The sequence below is a fragment of the Perognathus longimembris genome, chromosome 2, assembly GCF_023159225.1.
Source record: "Perognathus longimembris pacificus isolate PPM17 chromosome 2, ASM2315922v1, whole genome shotgun sequence".
Taxonomy (NCBI): Eukaryota; Metazoa; Chordata; class Mammalia; order Rodentia; family Heteromyidae; genus Perognathus; species Perognathus longimembris.
Genome location: NC_063162.1, coordinates 115253705 through 115278275, shown reverse-complemented (window position 1 = coordinate 115278275; position 24571 = coordinate 115253705). Strand labels below are relative to the sequence as shown.

General features: G+C 37.1%; 1 protein-coding gene across 4 annotated transcripts in view; it reads right to left on the bottom strand.

The window, feature by feature from the left end:
• Cdk14 (cyclin dependent kinase 14) overlaps nt 1-24571 on the bottom strand; it is a 511316-nt gene that overhangs the window by 447281 nt on the left and 39464 nt on the right. The window contains exon 1 of one of the 4 annotated variants that reach the window (XM_048339987.1): nt 12324-12348. The exons of the other annotated variants lie outside the window; for them this stretch is intronic. The gene's annotated coding sequence lies outside the window, so the exon portion shown is untranslated. Of the gene's footprint in view, nt 1-12323; nt 12349-24571 lie in introns of those variants that run through there. 4 annotated transcript variants of the gene reach the window in all.

Here is a 24571-nt window from a genome sequence, read left to right as displayed (position 1 = left end):
AAGTTTAAATTTCTTACCAATAAAACTTGCTTCTACAAATTCAAGAAGTCTTCCATTAGCTATTTATAATTTCCCCCTAAACTTATTTCTAGGTTATTTTTGCCTTGTAGATACTTTTGCTAGATAGTGAAAATACAAACTTTAATATTCTAGGCCTCTTAACTGAACTATTAAAAAAATTAATGATATTCAGTTATAAATTCCATGTATAAAAGATTACAAGCAAATTAATGTCAAATATAAAGGTGTACTATATAGTTAGTAATGCGGTGGATACCACCAATAACTGGACAAAGTAAAATTGTCATTTAAAATGGAGGTTCATTAAATAAATTATAAAAAATACCTTCATCATTTTATTTAACTTAATTTATTCTACTATCCACTGAAGTAAGAATTCTTGTTAAAGATAATCTTTTTGTGAAAGATGAATCTTTTCTTTTTCATATCAACCATCTACAAAACTACAAATTCTAGGATTTAAAGACTCTTGGGCAGGCAAGGGATGGAAACACATGCCTGTAACCCTAGCACTCCAGAGGATATGGCAGGAGAGTTGTGAGTTTGAGAGTGTTTAAGAAAAGAGAAAAGGGAAGGGAGAAGAGGGGAAAACAGAGGGGAAAGAAATGAAAGGGAAAAAACTATTGAGCCACAGTCTTCTAACTTTGTATATCTTTAGAGTTACATCTTTTTTTATTAAACTTTTTTCTTTATTGCCAAAGTGTGATACAGAGGGGTTACAGATTCATATGAAAGGCAGTGAGTACATTTCTTGTTCAACTTGTTACCTCCTTTACACCTGAATCAACAGAAAGAAAAACATTTCATAACATGCTGTATACTGCATTTCCAATTCATTCAAGTTATTTCTTACAGAAATAGAAGTAACCACATCCTTTCATTATAAAACATGCAGACAGATGTGTGAACAACAGTTCACAGGCATCCTAGACACTAGCTGACACCACCAGGCCATATGTTTCTCAGGGACAAGAGAAAGGACCTAGAAATCTTCAGTGCCTGGTAAGTAGAAGTGGGTTAAAAGTGTGTCTGGAACAGGCCCAAAGGGAGTCACTTCTACTGAGTATGTCCTGAAAATATTTGTCTTACACAAGTTAACTAACACTGTGAAAAGCTCTCAGTTTTCCAGAAGGGCAAAGCGATTAAAGTGACATTTTGGTCAAGATTAGGGCTGGAGATGTAGCACAGTGGTAAAGCCCAGCATGCACAAGACTCTGAGTTCAACTCCTACAACTACAAAGAACAAAAGCAGAAACATACAAATCAATAGGGAGCAATAAAACAACATAGGACAAGAGGAAAGTTAAAACTCTAGCCTTGATACTCTCTTTTAAAATAAACCATAGTATAAACTATATCTTCAGTCATGTCCAACACCACAGTAAAGAATTTCTTTCTTTACAGTATCCACAAAACAGACTATGATTCATTCTCTAAAAGGTCTTCTGAAAATGTATATGCACAAAGCTATGTTTTAAAGCACAGCTAGCTAAACTTCAAGATACATCTAGATGTAAAACCAGGTTTTGACTTACCCACAGGTTTCAAATCACAGAAATGGAGTTCTTTGTCTTCTAATTAGGGAACACAATGATGCTTAACAAAGAAATGTGGACTGTGAGCCAAGAAAACAATGAGTAACCAGATAAACAAGAGCTAATTCTTTGTACCCCTTCCCTACCTCTTCTCTACCCACAGAGTCACGGAACACAAGTACCCAAATATTCCACAGCGGATGTGAATCTCTACACAATGTGCTTATCTATTCTGCATGCTACATGCTATACCACACACTATCTTAAATTAAGAAGCGCCTTCAGAGGGAATCTGATTAATGTGTCCAATAGATTTCCAATGTAGTATATTTCAGAGCAAGATGAATAGGAACTCAATCCATCTAACCTGAGGGTTTTGTGTGGCTCCTCCGATTCCGTAGTTTTAAATTTATTATTCATGCTGTATTTTATTTCTCCAACCAATAAGAAAGTGGTGCTTGTCTATCCTTGTATTATAGATAAAGAAATTTAATTATATTACATATTTGGTGACCTCAAGTAACATTAAAATAAACTGAGGGCTTTGACTGATTCATTCATTCATGCTGTTATTGGGCCTTGAACTCAGGGCCTGGGTACTGTCCTTGAGCTATTTTTGCTCAAGGCTAGGGATCTACCACTATGAGTCCTGCTCCACTCTGGCTTTTTGGTAGTTTATTGGTAATAGGATTTTTCCTTCCTACTCAGGCCAGCTTTGAACCACAATCCTCAGATCTCTATCTTCTAAGTAGCTAGAATTATAGGTATGAGCTACCAGCAACCAGCTTTAAACTGAGTGTTTTTAATTAGACATCAGAAACTATGTTTAATGAATGTACCTCAAAAAATTGCTACAAAATTCAAGGACAATTTTATAAAAACTGTCCCAAGGACCTAATGTCATTAGCTAAGATAGTATTTCACAATATAAAAAATAACTTCAAATTTCACACAAGATTCCTATATTAGTGAAGAAATTTCATTATCTAGTTCTCCTATTTCCAGAAAGGTTTTATGGAAATGTACATATAAACACACATATAAGCAAACATTTATACACACACACACACACACACACACACACAGTACTAATACCATTTGCCCTTCATGCTGAATTTCACAGAATTATTTTTAATCACATCCAACACATTATGAGAAAGACAATGAAGATAAGTCTCTGAAAGCCAGACCCCTTTTGAATCAGTAATCCCCGTCTCTTCAATGACTGCATTGACTATAAATCTAGACAGCAAGAGATGAATTTTAAAATTCACTGTCAAAAATGTGATTTGATGATTTGTACAGAAAATCATATAACATGATGGCACAATGCCAGAAAGTATAGATTCATCTATGAAAGAAAAATTTGCCTTCTCTGATGCAACACAACTACTAGGATCACTTAAGAAGATTTCCTGTATATTCACATTTTAAGAGGCGAAAAAATTATACCAGCTTTTTTTTTCCATTCTTAGTAATGCTACTACTATTTATTGATGTTGCTGTTGTTGATCTTTAAAGAGACAGGGTCTCTTTGTGGGTAGAAGTGGCCTAAAACTCTAGCCCATGTTGGATCTCAAGTTCAAGATCCTTCTGTCCTCCACCTTTCAAGCATCACCACTACACCTGACTTCCTAATAACACACTTAAATTGCGAGAAGTGCTCAGAAAAAAATAAAACATGGTAAGTAATTTAACAAAACACATACTGACTCAGTATCTTAAGTAATCTTAAGTATTTTAAGTAATAAGCTTTTTAATGTTTCTTTTAAATAAGTAGCTCAAATTGTCGTACTCCATATTGCAATCATTAATACATTTTGAGCTCATCACATAGTCTTACCTCTGAGCTAGATTTCTTAAAAATTTTTCTCTAGTATCTTCAAAACTATCTAATGTAATTGGAGACATTTATGCACTAGGTATATAATTAGTCTTCTATCCTTTTTGTATCTTAAATACAGAAGTCTGTGCATTCCTTTCTAGGACATTGAGTCATCTTTGCCTCCCTAGTACATGGATATAATAGATGAGTGTCCAGTACATAAAGGAAGGATGGATGGATGGATGGATGGACAATAACCAATGATGGATTCAAATTTATCCAAAGTTGATCCTGTCCTCTGCTCTTTTACAATCTTCCTTCAATAAGTCCCCCATCTTTCAAAGAAGGTAAAGTGATATTATATACCCTGAGCTACTCAGAATGTACCAAATAACCAGTTACTACCAACCTCCAAGAGCTAAAATATAATAGTACTTTAAAAAGAAAAGTCCACTTCATGTTTTTGGTTAATTTCAATGATACTGAAAATATAGAATGAAAAAGCAATAAATATCATCCTCAGGGCATTCACAGTCTAATTAGGGAGATATAAACTCAACAAATAATAATATTTGTAATTTTTCCCTCTTTCCTCCCCTCTGAAACTTTGGGTAATGTTTATTTGTTCTTGTCCCAATTGATGTGATCATGAAGGTACAAAAAACCAATAACACCTTCACCCCAAGCAGTAAACTACTTTTGCTCATCCTTTAGCACCTACCAACCAGGAGTCCTTCAATACTGTGGCTTCAATCTATATTCTATACATAAAATTCTATACATTCAAATATTCTATACATAAAATGACTCCTATCAAGCCCCACATTCTATGTTTCCAACAGTATTGCTCTCTGACAAAGGCTCTGGCTTTCCTCCACTTGCCTCTTTTCAGCTAATAACCAGAGAGGAGAGCTCTGCTCCCAATCATTTAAGCTAAACAAATGTTTACACTGATTGCTGAGTCACATACTCTTTGGCCCAATTATTGACTCTACATAGCCAAGAGGCGCCTCCATGGCCAGCTGCCTGTCAGCCACACAGCTGGTACCACTGGGTGTCTTCCTGACCTATTTCCCTGGCAGCCTAAAGAAACAACGTTCCTGGAGTGGGACACTAAAGTATCACCCACAGAGACTTGACCTTTGAAACATTTGCTCTCTTTTCCTCCTCCCATTAAACAAAGGGATAACATTCACAAATGTCACTAAAATCGGGGGGAGGGGGAAAATCAAGAGGAAACACTTGATTATACTCGCATGGGGTGCAGCTGGTAGGCTATCCTATTCATAAAAAGGAAGAACAGTTTCCAGAAAGGCAATGTGATTTAGTGATTTTCTCCTTTAATGAATACACAGAAGAGATCGCTAGAAAATGTCTAATATGATCTAAAAGCCATGATTTTACACACATCACTCCATTTTCTTCCACAAACCACATAAGAAATAACCTATAACAGTGAAACAGCATTAAAATGATTACAGGCATTCAGCTGCATAATTTGAAGGCACCTTTGTCTAGACAGAAAGCAAAATTTGTCTGAAATGAACTAGTAACAAGCAGCTCAAGCTTCAGAGTAAGTATTGGTTTTCGCCAATAAATATGATGGGAAATTGACAGGAAGATGGATGACAGAAAATTTTACTTGCAATTCTGACTGCTTATGTGAAATTAAAAACCACAACGCTCACTGTCTTACATGTCACTCTACTCTTACAGTAGGCATCTGCCTCAGTGTGCATACTGTCAAGCAGATCTACACACATCTTCCCTTATGCTTACAAAATAAATAGGGTTTTATCAGATTTAGAAGTCTATCCTTAAGTATTTGCTACGATTTCAAAATGGTCTGTGTCAAAATAAATATGAAAGAAATTATCATAAACATATATCTGTCTACATAATTATTTTTCTTTATTCTTCAAGATGTTGGAAACCTGAAGCACAGAAAGAGACTTGAGACACATGAAAGAAGCATGGCAGAAATGGTTTCTGGGAATCTGTTTTTTGAGGCAGTGCTGGGATTTGAACTCAGGGTATATTGCTTGCTAGGTAGGTACCTTACCACATGAGCACTTTCCTCAACTGCTTTTGCCTTATTTTTCAGATAGTTACTTGTGCTACTCCTGGGAATAACTTTGGATGGCAACCTACCTACCCATACCTCTCCTGTTCTGGGATTATAACATCTACTACCACTTTTGGCTTGTTTTGTGAGATGTGGTCTTAAAACATTTTCCCCAGCTGAGGCAAGCCTTGAGCCAAAATCCTCCCAATCTTCACCTACTGAATAGCCTGGATGACAAATGTATACCACCATATAGACTCTTTGGTTTATGTTACTATCTTTTCCTTTCCTCAACTGAGTTACAAATGGTCCTAGAGTAGCCAATGTTAATCACAACCCACCTGCTCCCATTTGCCTCTCTCCTGCCCTTTCCTATAAGAACGACAGAGCGTTTGCACTGGCCATTCCTTCTGAGGAAAGGGCTCTTCCCTGATATCCCTTTGGCTCCCTTACAGCTTGTTGTCCAAAACCAATTTCTAACAGCCAAATCTGAAATGTAGCTCCCCGCCCCAGGATCAACACCTCCTATCTCCCTACAATATTCTGTTTCTCCTCAGCAATAGAAAATAGGTGGCCCATTTTGTTGAATGTCTTCAGTAAAATGTGAGCTCTACGAGGCCCCAGATTGAGTCTGTATTGCTTACTAGTACATTCCCAGTGCCAAAAATAGTTCTAGGCATATGACAGGGGAACATGTGTGAAGCTACATAAACTACTGGTAGGCTGGTCTCCAGCATCCCTTCCTAATGAGTTTTTTTTGTTGTTGTTTAATTTTATTGTCAAGGTGATATACATAGGGGTTACAGCTACATATGTAAGGTAGTGAGAACATGTCTTGTCAAACTTGTTACCTCCTCCCTCATTTTTCTCCCATCTTCCCTTCTCCCTAAATGCCCCCCCAAGTTGTACTGTTTACAACAAATTGTCTTGTATTACTGTTGCATTGGTTTGCCTTTTATCCTTTGTCTCATCATTTTAATGTTCTCCTAATGAGTTTTAAAGTCTGCTTACCCCACCTCACAGGACCTTTGCTAGGTCAGAATTCTTACCCTCACCTCCCATCCCCTCTTCCTCTAGGTTTCCTCGTCCTTCCTATGCTTACTTGTATCTCTCCAAAGAGATTTTCATTGCAGGCAATTTGGAATCATTTGTGCAAATAAGCAGAGATGTGAAGAAATCAGTAAGTAGAAGTGAGGTCATGGTTGCCAAAGTTTCTCCTCTCAGTCTTGCATGATTTACAAACTTTGAATCATATTGCTATCAGATCACATGACATGGAAAGGCGCTGCACATGCAAAAAAAAAGAATAAATGACAGGTGCATTAAATTGGTTCTACTTCTGAGTAAAATTCAAGTGATTTTGGAAGTTATGCATAAAATGATTTAACAGACTTTTAGTTGGCTGGCTATTTTATAGAGCACATCCCTTGTCACAGTTCTGTGGTACATGAAATTAACTGCTAAAGCTTTGCTAGAAATTGTCAAATGTATATTTTAAGAAAATATTTTCAATAGTCTGTGCCAAAATTCCTTGAGGGGGAAAAGACTATAATCAGACCAGAAAAGTAAAATGATCAAAGGGAAGAAAATAGTTAAGTTTGAAAACACAAAGAATTAAAGGCTAAACTAAAAACAGTAAAGTATTAGGATGTGTTGTAAGACAAATGAAATATTACAGTTGTGCACAAGAAGAGATATGAAGATGAATGGAAAATAATGCCTCAAGTAAAAAATCCATACTGTACATGAAAGATCAATGTATGGAAAAAGAAGGTCTAATTGAACAAGATTCTAAGCAATCTGTTCAAAACCATTCTAAACCCAATGCAACATTCTAAACCAATTCAACAGTGATAATCACTAGACACCATGTGGGGGTGGGGGGAAGAAAGTGGGCCTTAAGTAACTGTAACCCCTCTGTATATCACCTTTACAATTAAAAAATTACTATGATCATAATACTCAGGTTAAAGTTACAATATTATAATACACATTTACACACACACACACATACACACACACACACACACCACAAAACAATCTCTATATTAAACAAACTTTTTGTAAATAAGCCAACCAAAAGCTTCCCACTATCTCAAGTCATGTACCACATGAGAACTATAATCAATCCAGGTGGCTCCTAAATTTGACTACTTGAGGGCAGGGAACTAAATCTTCTACATCATCCCTCAACATATGTCAGATGAGCAGGATTCCCTTCATAGGTGGAGTGTCCCTATTCAAGCATGAAAAGAGAGGGGACAGAAGCATCCACTTGCTGATACATGCCTGGGAGTGGCAGGAGGGAGAGGGGCTGGCTATCCTGGGAGGTTCAGAGGGCTGAATGGGTAGGAAGGAAGGAACCCTGCTTTGTGGGGCACAAGGCAACTATGTCATTGTGGTTCTTATTCACCATCTTTTTTTTTTTTTTTTTTTTTTTTTTGGCCAGTCCTGGGCCTTGGACTCAGGGCCTGAGCACTGTCCCTGGCTTCTTCCCGCTCAAGGCTAGCACTCTGCCACTTGAGCCACAGCGCCGCTTCTGGCCGTTTTCTGTATATGTGGTGCTGGGGAATCGAACCTAGGGCCTCGTGTATCCGAGGCAGGCACTCTTGCCACTAGGCTATATCCCCAGCCCTCTTATTCACCATCTTTTAAATAGCCCAGACAAAATTGTTTTGGCAAAAGATACTTGTACAAACCATAATTATGCATTTTATTATTTTAAGCCTTCTAAGGAGAATCCTAAATGTCTAAATTGAAAAGCCTAAAACTGTTTTTGACTTTCCCATTTTCCAAGTATAATCATGGATATAAATCAAGCTGGTGAGGTTTAGTCTAGAGGCCATTCCTCTTCTCACCCTGTCTACATTTGCAAAAAGCCATCTTTCATACTCCTGCAGGAATGTTCCTTGGTAAGCAATCTTTCTTCTCTACCCCCTTTAGAGTTTTCAGATATATTAAGGCTGAAATTTCCAAGCCCAAATCTGACAGTCCCACCAAATAGCCCCCAGTCATCTTCCCAAAGCAAAGGTTCACCACCACTCTCCCTCCCAATGCACCCCAGCTGATCCATAGTTTAGTAATTCAGACTTTGAAAACTGTATTTTGGTCTTTGCTGCAAACCACCATATTTAAAAATACTTCCCATCTGTGGATTCAACTCTAACAAAGTTCAGCTAACTTCTGGAAAAACTGATATCCCCCGCAATATTGTATTATATCCAAAGTTGTTTTGGTGACAAAAAAAGTGCAAAAATAAAGTCTTGGATACTGCAAAACAAACGTAATCTAGCTGCTCACTCAGCAGTAAGAGTTGAATGCAGGCATATGTGTAAAGTGATGCCTTTCCTGATATTTGTACTATGATGCATGAGTCCCACTTCTTTCCTAAAGTTTGAAGACCTAGAATGGTACCTACCACACAGGCTTACCTGAATGTGTGTCTCCTCTACTTACTGTCCCCTTTAGGGAATTAATAATTGCCTAAACTGGTGATAGTGGAACCAGCTTGAAAAGTTCCAGCTGAACTAAAACCAGTCTTCTAACTTTCCCTATCTTCTGCTTAGGAGTAAACAATGTCCTATATTTTAAGAGATCAACTAGAATTTAAATGATAAGCACTTGAGTTGATTCTGACATCTTAGAATAATTGCCCCCTATGATCTACTGACCTTTCTATGCTACTTATGTAATCATAAAATAGATACACAACTACTTAGGGTGTATCCATACGACAAAATATTTTTAGCTCTAAAGGAAGTTACTACAACATGAACTTTAAAGATTACAATAAATAAAAGGTATCTCCTAACAGAAAAAAGTTAGGAGAAAGGAATCTGAGATTTGCAATGACTGTTCCATCTCAAATCCAGTTTGCTAGACTTCCTGAAGGCTGGGAATAGGAGTGCTGACAAGCTGTAGGAGAATCACAACTTCCCGTCTATATTAGCAGACCAAGGAGTACCATCTGGGTGAAAATGGCAGCCATCCAGCCATTCCAGTGGAGCCTGGGTACCAATGCAGAGGATGAAAACATCCAGCTGGCACTGTGCTAAACAAAGGATCATCTACTTAAATCACCCCATTCTTTATCTTTTCCCCAAGGAATTTTATAGTAAAGCTCACCAACTTTATTCTTCAAGGGCCCAGAATAAATTCTTAATTGGTTTTTACAATCAAGCAAAAGAAGAAGGGAGGGAGAGAGGGAAGGAAAAGATATGATGAAATAACAAAGAAGACTGCATCAAGAAATACGAAAACATAATAGCTCCAGATTTCTTGTGTGGGTATAAACACAACCTGTCTGTTCTATTCTTTGTGAAATCAATGAATAACTGGTCCAAGTCTACAGGTAGATTACCTTAAATCACTATATTACATTGAACCTTTACTCAAAAAAATGAAATAAAGTATGATATAAAAAACTTAGCAAATTGTTAACTTCTGATAATGTGTTATAGTTAGTTCCTACATACTCTTCAAGGCTATCAGAAAAGTTTCATGATATGCTCATTTGATGGTCAGTGCCACAGTACTAATCCGTACCCAACTTCTCAGAGACAATAGAAACACCCCAAATGTCCACCATCACATGAAAGGATAGACATAATATATACGTGTATATATATACATGTATATATACATGTACACACACACATATATATACACACCATGGATAATTTTCAAAAACAGTATGCTAAAAGATAGGAACCAGCTACAATAGGCCACTGTTTACCAAGGAATAATTATGATTTTTGGTATGCATACCAATACTCTTGAGGTAGCATAAAGTAGTGTCTTTTTTTATGGTCATGTTCACTGCAATTTGATGAGTAGCTGAGTGGTAGTACATTCACAAGACCCTCTTCAAACTTCCAGCTGACCCCTCCTCCCAATCCAAAGAAAAGATGGTAAGAGTGAAATAATGTTTTTTGTTATGTTTGAAGATAGTTAATCAAAAGACATTAAAGAAATATATTACACAATCATGATAATTATCCTATTTTTGTTTGGTATTTCTCAAAAATCATTCTGAGATTGTAATACAAAATCTGCATTTGTTTTATTTGAGCTGTATGGTAGTTAGGCCAACTATGGCTTTAAAGAGTATCCATTGATAATCAAGTAAATATTGAAACACTGTAATCAAGTCCCAGACTTGTCAGGCATTTATATTACTTCCCATTCCTTTCAAAGACATTACCTCTAACTAATCTAAACCATGTTTTAAATCAACATTTTTTCAAACTATATTTTGTGAAATGCCAAACATTTCTTGAGATAGAAGCAGATGTTCTTAACAGAAGTTTCCCATAGCCAAAGAAGTTTGAGAAACACCAGATCAAAGTTAACGTGTATACTAAACTAATTCTCAGAGCCATTCTGCTCACATGTAGGGTGAATTATCCAAAAGGGGTTATAACAGGCCTCATCTGTAAAACATGTGAGTCTACTTCATACTACTGCATTTGTACTAAGCTCAAGTACTTTTTGGAGAAAAACAGGGTTACAGTTATGTCAGAGAGTCAGAAGAATCAGTTCCAGAACTTGATGTAAGTACACCTTTTGTAGGTCCCTATTTTTTGGAGGGGGTAGCCAGAAGCAACAGGTGCTGCTATATAGCCCAGAAAAAGTCTTGAACTTGTCATCCTCCTGACTTCATACCGGAATTACAAGTGTGCATCACCATATTACCACACCTGTCTATCTAAGTACAACCTAGGGCTTACCAAGTTCTTCCTTACAAAGATATTTGAGCTAAGCCTGGAGATGAAGAAGTTAAGATGACAATGCTTTATTCAAACCAATGGAGGTAACCAGGTACTGAGATCCAAAAGCACATGGTCCCTGGAAGCAATTGGAAGCTGAGAATAATGCCCTATTACTGGGGAACAGGAATGGATGGGAAAAGGGGTGGTAGAAGATGAGGCTGCAGGGGCAAGCAGGCATCAGGCTTGGAACTCCACTGGGCTACTGAGTTAGGTGGGTGAGCACTGAAAAAGTCCATTAAATGATGGAAGAGTGATGTGGTCAGACCTGCAGTCTCTTTGGAGTTCCAAGCAAGTGCACATCCATCCTGATTCTTGATGAGTCTCTTTAGATAAGTCATGCTCCCTGTGAAAACTAGTCTGCACTTATTAATCAGCCTAATTCACCACTGTCAGTTGCAATACTACTACTCCACCCAGGACTACTTTAGTCTGAAAATGAAGGCATTGTTAACACATGTGATCCCTATAAATTCGAACACTGGAAAACATCTTTCTCAAATCTTTTTTTCCTCTTTAATGATGAGTTTCTGGAAAGAGGAGAATGCTTCCATGATATGCCAGAACTTGAAGGCATTTCCCCTCATTATTTAAAAGCTACTCTACAATCATTTCTTATGTTGCATTTTCAATTATCAATCCTGACCATAACTGAGATTAAAAAGTCATAAAAGGCAGAGACATTGGCAAAGATTATCTAATATGAGGTTGGATCTGGGCTCTGCTACTTTCCAGCTGTAGACAACTACCACTTGTGTAGTTCACACATGTGACAAGTGGAGATAAGATGGTATTCTTTACAGTAAAGATTAGAGGAACTGGGAAACCCAGCCTTGGCATGCATATGTCTTATTCCTTTACCACCAACTGGAATATCTGCACATACTCTGAAGTGATTGGAATGAAGACAGAAACACACACGCACATACTTCTAGAAATTTACAAAATTACTTTACAACTTTCATAACCTCTCTTTCTATAAACTGTATCACCTCATTTCATGTTCGTTGCCTTGCTTGACTTAAAGTCACTTTTTATTCACTTTGTACAGAAGCAAAATTCATCTTGATAAACAGCATTGATTGCACTTATTCTGGGCCCCCCTTTACCTCAGTAGTTGCCTTCAGGAAGGGATGGTGATGCTACTAAATGTTCCTAAATGTTCTCTTACTGCCTTAAAGGCATCCATCTCAGGAGAGAGAAAAAGAAGAGCAAAACAGAACATGAATTTCCCTGGCATGGTATAACCAAAGGGCCAGTTTACATGGTACCACCTGTGCACTCTGTGACTTCCAACAAGTCACTAGTTTGGCTTTGTCACCTGTGAAATAAGCAGCTCATAATCCAGAACACCAGAAATTCTGCAAGATCTAATTGTTTCTGGTTTAAATAGACTTGCTTTCAACCAATACTGCTAACTCGAGACATGAAAAAGATAAATCTGGGCATAATCAATCAGTGGTCTAATTTATTGATAAGTAAACATAAATTCATTCTAAACTGTATAAGCAATATATATCATCTGGGTAACAACCATCACAAACTTAGTGGTTTTTTCTCATAAGTGAGAATCACAAGCTTAAAATATTCCTCCACATTCAGAGCAATAGTGGCTCACACCTGTAATCCTAGCTACTTAAGAGGCTGAGATCTGAGAATCACAGTTTGAAGCTAGTTTGGCAAGAAAGTCTGTGAGGCTCTTATCTCCAATTGACCACCAAAAAAAAAAAGCTGGAAGTGGAGCTGTACACCAAGTGATAGAGTGTTAGCTTTAGACAGAAAAAGTTCAGGAGTAGAACCTTGGCCCTGAGTTCAAGCCCCCGGACACACACACACACACACACACACACACACACACACACACACACACACACGACACAAGCATTTCTCAACACATTCACAGCTGGTTTTGTTTTGTTTTTTGCCAGTCCTGGGGCTTGAACTCAGGGCCTGAGCACTGTCCCTGGCTTCTTTTTGCTCAAGGCTAGCACTCTACCACTTGAGCCACAGGGCCACTTCCAGCTTTTTCTATATACGTGGTGCTGAGGAATCAAACCCAGGGCTTCATGTATATGAGGTGAGCACTTTACCACTAGGTCATATTCCCAGCCCGTCACAACTAATTTTGAAATAGTATATTGTATGAACATTTTGTCTCAAGGGAAGTGATATCATGGGTCTGTGACAATGTTCTTACTCCTATGTTAAAATACAATTTTGATTTTCTTTCTTGAGTGAGTTGTAAGCCCTCGCATGGAGCACACTTAGCCCTTCTGCCATGCAGGAGAGCTCTCTGGCCACCCCTCAGCAGCTGCTCTACTTGCCAAAGACTGCATGGAGCAGCTGGCAGCACAGCCAGCCTTGCTAGGGGAGTTACAACAGCCTCTTGCACACAGCATCAACACATTTATAATCTCTCAGACCTTCAAGCAACAGAAGGAGCAATTCTACTTCATAACATAAGCTAAACTTAAAAGTGAAAAAATAAAACTAAAAATCCTTAGTGGAGCCTCAGCACCCAAGGATTTGAAATTCTTCAAACCAGTCCAGTAGATGATGAGGCATATCATAACAACCTGAGTGGATACAGTGAGTTTGGGCTAACGCCACTTAAGACACAAAGGCATGTGGTTAAACGTAGGGCTAGCTGAATCTAACAGTTCAAGGGTTCCAGTTAAAGACCTAATTTCATCGATAAGAACAGCTCATGCTCCAAAGAACATGTTACAAATGGTTCTAGGGACATGACCAAGAGGCAAATCCAAAACCAGGACCTTCATGTGAGTCTGCACAGGTCATGCGCTTCACAACTGCAGCAAGCACCACAGCAGCCCTGCTCAGCACCATTCTATCGCAATGAAGCCAGAAAGAGCAGCAGCACGGGACTCAAGTAATTTTGCCAACTGGAATTTTCCAAGAGATGTTTTGTTGTTTTAAGAAAGTAAGCATCTAGTTGAATATGCTATATGATATGTGTATCTATTTGTGATATATATCTATATCTACTTGTAATACATATATCAATACATGCTATTTTACTTACTAATCTGTGAAAATTCTGACCATCAAATTTCTTTTATCTAATCTTTCTTTTAGCACTTTAACAATTGTTACAACTTAGTGAGCCTTTATTAAGTACCAAATAGGCCTCTAGGTTTTTGTACAAATTCATAAATTTAATCCTCAGAGTAATTCTAAGAGTTACCAAGATTATTCCAGTCTTAAGAGACTGAGGCTGAGAGAAATTAAGTAACTTGCCCAAGTCCCAGAGCTAGTAAAGTGGTAGCATCAATATTTGACACCAGGGAGTATGAAGCTATAATCTGTGCAATCAGCCACCACACTATTTTTTCTCAACATATATTATCAATCACTGATACTTGGAATAAGCATGCAATAGATCTTCATTGCACAATTAGTATAAACCAATACCTTCTCCTAGATAGGTCACTTACATTACTTGTGCCATCAATTTCTGGTTAATCTTGGTTACCAATTTAATAGGATTGAAAATGATTTAAAAAATGGACAAACACACTTTGGAATGTGTCTGTGAGGGTGTTTCTAGAGACAACTGGGATGTGGGTCTGTGAATTGACTGTGAAAGGCCTGCTTTAAACATAGATGGCACTGTCTAGCAGGCTGGGGGACTGGTTACAACAAAAAGTCGAAAAAGTGGGGAAGTCCGCACATGTGCACATTCCACTTTTCTTCAGTGGATGAAATTTTGTGGCTGCCATTGCCCATAGACATCAGACACCAGATTCCAGCCTCTGAACATGGACTACGACCAGCCAATCGCCAGGAAGTTCCCAGGGACTGTATCTTTGGCTCCTCTTGTTCTCAAGCTTCCAGCTTGTTTAGACTATAGTTCCTCAAACACTACAGCCTGCAAATGGCCAGACTCTGATCATATAAGCAAATCTAATAAATCCTCTCATAATTATAAGTGCATTCTATAAGTTCCAATCCGCTGGAGAACTCTGAATGAAACAATGTCTGAGAAAACTTTATCTAAGTTTTAAGCTCAAGTCTTACCCAATTCACAAAAATTCCTAATTATTACAGTACAAACTAAGGAAATTGTGCTTTTAATATAAAGAATCAATCTAAGCACAGAAATGGAGGGACAAAGGATGAACAAATGCAGCAGTGGTACTCATTGGACATTATGTTGAAAAGAACTGCACAACTTGTGAGTGAAGAGAAGGGAAAACTGGGAGAGAGCAAAGGAAGGGGTAACATTGTCCAAAAAGAAATGTGCTCATTACCTGATTTATGAAGTTCTAACCCCTTTGCATCACACACACACACACACACACACACACACACCCCTCCAGGATTACAGCTGGAAAGGGTCTCAGACCACTGAGCTCTTTCTGAGCTATTTGGAACTTTCCCACAGCTCTTTGTACCATTCCTGAATACTCTTCATTTCTGGCAATGTCATTATTTGCATAAGCTTCTTGATAAAACTTTTTGATAAATCAATGTTTACACTGGTTTCTTTTTCTTTTCTAACTAATTATAAAATTCAGGGTTATAATCTTACAGCTATCATATCTTTGAGTTTTAATAAGATGGTTTTTGGAAACCTACATGAAGTTGTTAAACTATGTGCATTTTTAAAAAGTAATTTCAGATTTCTATCATTTGGACAAAAAAATTCATTGAACAAAAGGACTTAAATTGCCTTAAATTTTCAGACTCCTCAACAGGATGACATACAGAAATCCTTCAGAGTGTGAACATAATAAGACTTAGAAAAATGCTATAAACATAAAGGGATTTCTGTCCTGCTTTGAGTTCATAATTTTTCTCCCAACTATCTTACTTAAATATGCAGATTATGGCCAGCCATAGTGGCTCATTACTGTAAACCTAGCTACTAGAAGACAGCATTCAGGAGGATTCAAGTTCAAGGATAACCTGAGCATAAAAAGCAAGCAAATTTCCATCTCTACCAAAAAGTTTAGTCAAAGTGGTGTGATTCCTAATACGTGGAAAGGATTACGAAAAAGACCATGGTACGAGCTGGCCCAGAGAAAACACAAAAGATCATATCTCAGAATAACCAGAGCAAAAAGGGCAAGATGATACCTCAAATAAATCTCAAGGCCCTGAGTTCAAACTCCAGCATTACCAAAAAAAAAAGTTTAATATAAATTTCAACCAATATTCCAATCTATGGATTCCTGCCATCCTCATTATTCTCGGGCTGTCACTTATATAAACAATCCCCTTTTTCTCAAACAGATATTTGAAAACCTATGAAAGAAATATGTCATGAATTTCCTTAAATACCAACACTTAACAGCATCTGCAAAAATTCAAAAGCAAGTACAATCGTTTAAAACACAAAGTGTAGTCCTAAATTTTTTTCTCTGTTGTAACCCTAATTCACTACCAGGTAGAAAGCATCAAAGGGAGAGAAGAAACAAACACATTTATCAACAAGTAACTATATCTGACTGGGACATATATATAAAGATACATATAACCCACCAATTCTACTGTCATATATCCAAATAAAATGAAACTATATTTCACCATAAATACCTACATATAGATGTTTATAGCAGCATAATGTATAACCATGTAAAGAATAACAACCTAAATCTCCATCAATATGCAAAGCATGGCCTATCTATACATGAAATATTATTAGACCATAAAAAGAAATAAGGTACTTATATAGGCAATAACATGAGTCTTGAAAACATGGCAAATAAGAAAAGCCAATCACCATATGGTGTATAATACCACATAATGTATATGATTTGAATATCTGTGCCCTCCCCTCCAGCTGGTTGTTTCATTTTAATTAATCAACCAGTAGAATAGTAGCAGAAGACATCCCTCAGGAAAGTGTTGGAACATGAGGGTGGAACCATTATGAATTCTATTAGTGCACTTATAAAGGGCCAAGGAGAATCAAGTATCTTTTTCTACCAAGGAAGGATACAGTAAAAGGTGAACAGTTTCTAATACAAAAGAGTGGCTTCACCAGAACTGGACCAGGCTGCCATCCTCATCTCAGACCTCTAGCCTCCAGAACTGTATGTAATGTTCGTTGTTTATGAACAACTATCTAAAGTTTTATGTTATACCACCTGAATGGACTAAGATAGTATGTGATTCCACTTATGTGATGTCTCCAGAATAGGGAAATCTTTTTTATGAATAATTACTTATTGTCAAAGTGATGTACAGAGAGGTTACAGTTTCATACGTAAGTCAGTGGGTACATTTCTTGTTCAACTTGTTGCCTCCTTCCTTATTTCCCCCCTCCCCCTTTTCCTTTCCCCCTCCATGAGTTGTTCAGTTGGTTTACACCAAATGGTTTTACAAGTATTGCTTTTGTCTTTTTATCCTTTGTCTCTCGATTTTGATATTCCCTTCCCCTTCCCTAGTTCTAATACAATGTAGACAGGAGTTAGTTACCAAGGGCTGGAGAGGATGGAAATAGCTGGAGGGGATGGGGTTTCATTCTAGGGTGAGAAAAGTATTAGGAAACTACAACCCTAATTATAAGAAAATATCAGACAATCCAAATTAAAAGAAATTGTACAAAATAATTGATCCCTATAATTTGAACCAAAATTAGATCCCATGGCAAAACTGACCTTGTGCTCAGTGGGCCTTGGTTTTTGCAGTAAAATAGGAGCTCGTAGAGGTCTTGCATATAACATTTTAAACATGAAGTAAATATAGATGCACAATGAATTCTTATATTTGCTGTTAAGTCTTCCAGCACACTAATATAAAGCTTAAGTCATAAGAAACTAAATGACTTCTGTCAGTTGGGCTGTCCAATATAGTAGCCACTAGCCATGTGTGAGTCTTTAAATTAATTCAAATAAAAAATTAAGTTCCTTAATTCTAAGAGCAATATCCCACATACTGTCTAGCCCTGAGTGTCTAATACCACAGTATTATACAGTACATATCTAGAAAAATATCAAGGTATATATATATATATATATAGAGAGAGAGAGAGAGAGAGAGAGAGAGAATATTTCTGCCATTGCTTCAGAATTAAGATATTCAATTTATGAATTATTAGACATTCAATTTAACTATCACATCTCTATATCTAGCTTTAAACTTTCATAGCATATTTCAGACATCATTAGTACCAACTACTGAGACTCTGTCCAGACAAAAGGAAAGTGGAAAAAAGAAATAAATCAGCTGTTCACTGAAAGAATTTGAATACTATATTTAAAACAGCAAAAAAATGAATCAAGTTGCAACCAAAATTCCTGATGGTCTAGCATGATAAATAAGCACTCCCAATTATTACTGTCTCCTAAAAGTATTACTTTCTCCTAATATAAACTATTATTGTCCACTAATTCTATCAAATAAAAAGGAGGGTTAAATGAAAAACAGCAACCTCTAGTGAACCAAATCTTTGTGACACCAATTTTCATCAAATTGATATGAAAATATTCTAAACTATCTATCTTTCTGTGACTGTGTTCTCTCCCACGGCCCTGCCAATGTTATCAGAAGGAGTCTTTGGTCTCCAAGAGGCCTGGGATGTTTATTCAAAGTCACTTCTATGAAACCAGTTGACTTTTTTACTGTTGTTATTTATGTGAATTTGTAAATGCACAAGAAGCTTCCTTTTACAATTTTTATGAGTAAATGAAAGAAATTAGAAAGTCATGCCTCGGTGTTGCTCACTTTTTTTTTTTTTTTGACACATTTATGGTCCAACCCTGGGGACAACACTACCACAACCAGATCAGAATACAAGAGTGGGAACCATCGCCCCACCTCAGCTTTGGTTAAGGAAGATTCGACGCCACTGAGTATGATATACTTAGGTTTTGATATCAGAAATTTAAGTCCAGATTAATAAAGGGATATTAGGTGATAATTAAAATATTCCCAGTGTAATTCAAATGCTTTCACGTGCAGCATAAATCACCTTTTCAAGGACCCAAACAGAGTCTCTTTTAGAAGAAAAGGGTTAGCTTTTGGCGTTAAAATAAGTGCACTCTGTTTGCCTTACTCCAGCTGGAATACACCAGTAATTTTGCCTGGAAGTTACAAAGCACTTTCCCCACAGGGAGAGACATAAGAGTTTTTTAAACGTGGGCTAATCCGCCTTTAAAATATCCCCAGGCTAGTATACTCTAAAACACACACAGAAAAGTTGAAGTGGCTTTCCTGAAGTTATAACACTCAGACTTAGCTTTAAGATGGGAATTTATATGCTCAACACCCACATACATTGAACCAAAAGTTTCAAAAGACCACGAAAAACTCTATAAACCTGCTTCAGCATGAGTCAAAGTTTCTAAAGAAAGACTGGCAAAGACCCAGAATGTCAATGCCCTTGGCAGAATTATTGGTGGCCACAGGAAGTCTGGAAAGAATGGCCTTTTACTTACTCAAAAGCGAGCAGGAGCTGCATTCCCAGCCCAGAGATGTCTTCATACTCAAAATATGCATTTGTAATGGGTTTGGTGTTTGGGGGGTAAATTGCTCACATAATTTATAAAACCTAAGTATTATACCAACTTTCGTTATGTCAGATATTAATTTGTGTTTCAACAGTAGTTGTCGCAACCCTAATTCTTAGCTCATATACAAGTATATGGTTAAGTTATCACTTAATTAAGCCTAAGAGTGTCTGGCAAGAAAGTCAACATCTGTCCTTAGCTTGACTGGTTTGAAGAAGGCCCTTCATTTAGGATTAGAGCTCATACTTCCCCTATCTAGAAAATGTAGTCTGTTCCAGAAAAGCTTCCTTTCCAATGTTATCTTCTAAGTCTACATTCCTAGCTTAGTGATCGTCTAATTTGTTAGACCATTATAACACCTGAAGAACTGAATACAAAGGGAGAATATGTATATGTCACTATATATATATATATATATATATATTCCTATCTGTAAGAGAGAAAAAAAATTCACCTGATACGATACTCTTTTCCAAATGCAATCCTTAATTCTAGGATACTGATCTAAAAGTCATATCCAGACAAAACTCTGAACAAGAGTATCAATTAGCCACACCATTAAGTCAATTACACACACACACACACACACACACACACACACACACACCAATAGGCCTTCCCAAGCTTCACATACATTTTAAATCCAAGAGCATCAATCAAGAATGTTATATGGTGAAATCTTTTTAGTAAAATAAAGAATTCTGGATACCAAAGTTTCAGTTAACCACTTCACTGAAAAAGAAGAAATAGCATTTTCTCACCCATGCCTCCCAACCTATTCCTTCCCTTAAGTTTTTTAATTTTGTAGTACATAGGACTGCAAAGCCAGAACCACCCAGCTGGGCTACTCCCAAGAACCCTACAAGAACTCCCACAAGAACTCTAAGAAATAAGATGTTTACTATTGTTTTAAGACACAAAATTTACCAATAACTTATTGTGATAATGTAACAGGATAACTAAGAGATCCTCAAAAGGCTCTCTCATTCCTGAGTCAATGGGACAGGATTCATTAAACATGTATTGTTCTTGGTTCCACAAATGTGCTTGGAGCTCCATTAATGTGGTTTATTTAGAGAGTCCAGCTGCTCCCATCCTATCTATTCAACTACTCTTTTAACATATCTTCAATTTTCTGTTAACTAAAGCCAACAGAGGAATGAAAAGCCCATGGGGCTTTAAGCCCCTTAATACTGGAAGCATTCAAGCAGATGATCAAAGACTAAATCGCAGAGGTTATAAACATGTTTCATACACAACTGGAAGGTGGAAACAGACCAGCTAGGCTCCTAATGACACAAATTAGTAGAAAAGCAGCCAATCAGGGAACTGTAGCCTATACAGCTTGCAGATGGCAGGAGAAGCTGATAAAGCAAAACCTGCCTGACAAGGAAATGGGGTTAAGAGGCTACAAGAGAATGAGGAAATAAGAAGGAAAAAGAATGAGGAAGTTAGGATGAGACAGTAAATATCTGGCACCACAAACTTCCAAGAAACAGAAAGGAGATCCATTAATCCAAAAGCCATCTAACCCTCACTATTGAAACCAAGGCCAGGTTCTGTAACAATGACAACAGGAAGAAGCTTACTTGAGCTGTCTTCCCAAGGCTTTTCTATAACTTTCCAATCACCTTTACTATGTTTGTGTCTTGTATCACTTCTCTTGCCTCACCCAAGGATGAGGTTGTTTAGCTGCCGTAAACTTTTTGGGAACATATTTGATGCATTGGCTGGAAAGTTAGAGATTAAATACATCTTTTTCTGTATGAAATTCACCCTGGATACACTAAGAACACTAGAAGCTTCCAGGACACAAGTACCTGGGTGTGCACTAAAGTTTTGTGATCATTCTCATCAGGTATAACCAACTATGGAAAGCATTCAAAAGCAAAAAAAAGTAAAAGGGTTTATAGACAACCAAGAAAACATGCTCCATCTCGCTAATAAAGTAATTGAATTTTAACACAACTAGCAAAGTATGTACACATTATTTCTATGTGCCTGGTTGAGAAAATCTTCAGGTTTCAGAAAATACAATAGGAGGGACAAAGGTAGGAAAATGTACATTCTGGGAACCGGGCACCAGGCAACTTTGCACTGAATAATGGATGGTCTTTCAGCCAAGGATAGATTATATTCATAACAGTGCTCCCATAAAGCCACATCACCTAGTAATCTTAGTTTTGGTAAGTATACTTTATGGTGTCCACAAAACAAGAATGTATTTCTCAAAATCCCTGTTCATTGATGTGTATTTGAAATTTTTAAATGTACATAGCCCGTGACTCACCATTCACCGTGAACAAAAGTGATCATTCACTTCTAATTAAAGGATGATACCTGTATAAAGTCAAGTGGGAGGCACAATTCCCATGTGCATCTGATCATATAATTTTTATCGAAATGAATTCCAGGAAATAGGAAAAGAGGTTTTTACTCTGTTGCTGTTTTTGTTTGCTTTTTCTTTTGTCTTGTTTTTTATCTGTCTTAGGGAGGGTAACGGGGGCCCAGAAATGGTGAGACAATGGGCAAACAAATGTAACACTGGTACTCACTAGACACTATGTTGAAAATGAACTATACAACTTATGAGTAGGCATGAAAGAGGAAAACAGAGAGAGAAAGAGAAGGGGTGACATTGTCCAAAAAGGAATATACTCACTACCTGACTTATTGAATTGTAACTCCTCTGTACATCACCTTTATAATAATAAAAATGCATAGAAAAAAGTCAAGTTGAGACTATGGTTGAAGTGGTAGAATGCCTGCCTTCCAAGCATGAAGCTGAGATCAATCTTGGTCATAGCCGCAAACTGCATATACAATCCGTATATTCACCAGTGAAAAAAAAAACCAAACAGGTAAATTACAGCATATTCAAACAATAAATAACATAAGGTCTATCAAAAGAACAAATTGGTGCTATAAATATCAAAGATACCCTGTTAGGAAGAAAAACAAGGTATTTCCCATTGGCATAAAAGAGAAGGGAAAGGATCTATGAATCAATTGCCTGGAAACAGAATTTAAATGTTGTTCCTAGTCACTTGCAAGGAGAATACTAAAGGTCTTGGGAACAGAAAGAGGAAATTTTATTGTAAGTACTTTTGTACAATATATGTTATAGTTATAAATTTATAAAATAGTAGGGAAGGCATAATGAAGAAAATAAGAGGAGAAAAAATAAAGGCATATGTTTTACTACTACTAAATTAATTTCTAATGCAGCGCATCAAAGTGGCCAGTCTCCAGCTTTGGGCTTTAGACACTCACATGTACATTCAACCATTAAAAATCACCTCTAGGGGAAAAACGGTCCCTTATGCTGTCACTATGCCTCATGGTAATTAGGAACTGAATCCTTTTCTCATGCCATCTTAAGCCACTAACTCAACAACTGGAGATGCACATAAGATGACTATCTTCCTTCCCTTATCTTTGAGACAGTGATAAAATTGCTTCTCTTGGAGTTTTTGTGCAGAGTGGCAGGTTAAACGAAGAAAAGCAAGCTTCATTTTACTAACTGGCAAAAGCCACCTAGAGCATACAACTGCTGTCAAAAAGCTGTCTTTCCTATGGTTTATCCCCTGTTGTCACTGCATTTGATGTTGGTGCCCTGGTTAATATATATATGTATGCATGTATGTATGTATATATGTACATATGTGTGTGTGTATATATATATACATTTATGTGAATTAGGGAAGGGAAAGTGAACATCAAAATGGTGAGACAAAGGACAAAGGGTGACCCACTGCAACAGCAATACTCACAATGTTGAAATTTAACTATACAACTTGAGAGGAGGGATTGAGGGGAGGGAAAGTGGGCGAAAAATGAGAGAAGGGTAACAAGTTTGACAAGAAATTACATTTCACTACCTTACATATGTAACTATAACCCCTCTGTACATCATCTTGACAATAAAATTAAAAAAAAAAAAAAGCTGGCTGCTTCTGCCTTGATTCTACCCAGACATGTCAGCTGTGATTTTCTTCTCTACTGACCAAACCTTTCTGAGACTGAAACAGAACTCCCTAGATCCCCAATTGCTTTAAAGAGTGCTTGTAACTGGTTGGTAATTATGCTCAGTGTGCATGGCATAAAAGAGAAATTAAAGTAAGACAACATGCTTTCTCTTTCCAGTGCGTTGAAGATGAGACCCATGTGTCTTGACATTAGTTTGTATTTAGTTTCAGAAAATGAAATTCTTTGGTTCATCTCAGTGTAAATAAATCACTCTGCCCTAAAACATTTTAAGTGTTACCAAGTATGTGTTAAGACCTATATTTTAAAGTAGGAAAATATCTGGAGTTTCCCTTGTAAATTATTTAAGCAATGTTATCATGAGACCAGATAGGAAACCATCTAAAGAACTTTAATGACACCTCAAATTGAGACTTTTTCTTCAAAACTGCTTTTAAGTTATAGGAAAGGGGGGAGTCTCTTTAAAGTTACTTAAAAGGAAGTTGTTCTTTTAATAATAAACAAATAAAATTCATGTAGAATGAAATGTTATAAACCATAGAGCCAGTCATTTTCCATAATCAAAATACCAATCCCTGAACAAAAAGGGGACTTATTACCAATAAAATGCCAAGTACCTAAAAACTCAAGGAGCAATAAAACTTCCAGTGATAATTTGTAGGGGTATATAAGCATATTGGGGAAAAAAAAAAAACATAACCCTGTCCGTATCTCTGCACAATATAACTCCTATAAGATTCAGACACTCAGTTTTTCTGCCCTACAGAATACCTGTGCCAGTCACTGGTGGCTCACTCCTGTAATCCTAACTATTCAGGAGACTGAGATCTGAGAATTATGGTTCAAAGCTAGCCCAGGGCAGGAAAGTCTGTGAGACTCTTATCACCAAGTGT